Genomic DNA, 2,307 nt, shown 5'->3' with positions numbered 1-2,307 from the left:
CCAATTCAAAACTAAATTAGTTCTTTCGCATAACTCTAAAACTTTTTCATGATAATTTAAGCATGCGTCAAATTATGTTCCAAATACAGAGAAATCATCCATAAAAACTTCCAATCCATCATCAATTAACTTACTAAATATGGACTTCATACATCTTTGGAATGTTGTAGGTGCATTATATAATCCAAAAAGCATTCTTCGAATAGCAAAAGTTCCCAAATGACTAATAAATGTTATCTTTTCTTGATCCTTAGGAGCAATAAGAATTTGTTGGTAACCGGTATATCAATCTATAAAAAAAAATATTTGTGCCCAGCAAGTCTATCTACTATTTGATCTAAAAATGATAAAGGGAAGTAATCTTTCCTTGTGGCAATGTTTAATTTTATATAATCAATGAAAATACGCCTCCCAGTAACTTGTCTAATAGGTATTAATTCATAATTTTCTTTTGTTTCAATAGTCACTCCTCCTTTCTTAGGAACACAGTGAATTGGACTTACTCACGCACTATCTGAAAAAAGGATATACAATTTCAGTGTCTAACCATTTCAAAATTTCCTTCTTAACTACTGCTTTCATCATTGGATTTAATCTCCTTTGTGGATCAACTCTTGGTTTATATTGTTCATCAAATATAATTTTGTGCATGCAGATCGAAGGACTGATTCCCTTAATATCAGCTAAGGTTCAACAAAAAGCTTTCTTATATCTTTTCAATGTATCTAAGAGTTTTTTCTCTTGCAAATCATTTAATTCTGAAAATATAATAACACGTACTGTAGATGAGTCTCCCAGAAACACATACTTCAAGTGGCTAGGCAATATTTTCAACTCAAGTTCAGGTGGTTTTATAATTGATGGAACTAGATTTTTATCAGTAATTTCTATAATATCTAGCATAATCTAATTTTATAGTTGACGGAACTAGATTCAAATATTTCCTAAACATTATCTAATTCTTCACTTTCTAATTTGTCTAAAATAACTTCATCACTATCTTGAAATTGTTCTTTTTCTTCAAAATTTTCTTTAAAATGTTCATTCAATAGATGTTCACTAATTTCCATGCGAAAACATTTATTATCTCTTTTAACAGCAGAGTATTTCATAGATTTTACAATGTTAAAAGTCACTTCTTGATCGTTAACTCTCATAGTTAATTCTCCTTTTTGAACATCTATCATAGCTTTTCCAGTAGCTAAAAATGGTCTCTCTAAAATGATAGGTATTTATTTATCTTCCTCCATATCGAAAATAATGAAATCCATAGGAAAGATAAATTTATCAACTTTTACTAACACATCTTCTATAACTCCCTTAGAATATGTAACTGATCAATCCGCTAACTGAAGAGTTATAGAAGTAGGTGAGACTTCTCCTAATCCTAATCTTTTGAAAATTGATAGGGGCATAAGATTAATGCTTGCTTCCAAATCACATAAATCTCTTCCATAAAATTTTTCACCAATAGCACATGGTATAGTAAAACTGCCAGGATCTTTTAATTTTTTAGGAAGCTTTTTCTGAATAATTGCACAACACTCTTCACTAAATGCAACAGTATTGTTATCCGTGAACTTCCTTTTCTTGTTTAGAATATCTTTCATAAATTTCACATAATTGGGCATTCACTCTAATGCTTCTACAAAGAGAATGTTTACCGTTAACATCTTAAGAATTTCTAAAAATTTGGAGAATTATTTATTTAGTTTGTGTTGCTTCAATCTTTAAGGAAACGGTGGTGGAGGTTTCTCCACAGTAATTTTCATGGGTATACGTGGATATTCTAAATCTGGGTATTCATGATCCATTTCTTTTTCGGTATCCACTTTCCCTTTTTCAGTTTCCGTTTCTTTTTGCACTCTTATTTCCAATTCTTTTCCACTTTATAATTGTATTGCCTTTATCTGTTCTTTTCCTTTATCCTTAGGATTTTGTTTCACAGTACTAGGAAAAGTTCCTAATGTTTGGTTAATATGTCTATGTTCGATAAGAAACTTTTCACACGATTTGGTTCCAAAGTGGATTTTTTCCTTGATCCTTTTTCAGTAGCAATATGCCCTAATTGATTTTCAATATTCTTAATAGCAGTTCCTTGAATTTGTAATTGATTTCCTTGATTCTACAATTGTTGACCCATGTTTAATATCAGCTATTCCATAGACAACTTATTTTCCTTAATTTAAGTGTTACTATTAAATCCTGGAGGATAAGAAGGTCTATAGTTAACATTTTCTTGGTTGGATGAATTTCTTAATGGGTTCACTGGGTTGTTCGCCCATTGTTGATTTGTAGAAGAATTGT

Source organism: Phalaenopsis equestris, unplaced genomic scaffold (genome assembly GCF_001263595.1).
Source record: "Phalaenopsis equestris unplaced genomic scaffold, ASM126359v1 Scaffold000002, whole genome shotgun sequence".
Taxonomy (NCBI): domain Eukaryota; kingdom Viridiplantae; phylum Streptophyta; class Magnoliopsida; order Asparagales; family Orchidaceae; genus Phalaenopsis; species Phalaenopsis equestris.
Note: the sequence above shows the minus strand (reverse complement) of the source record.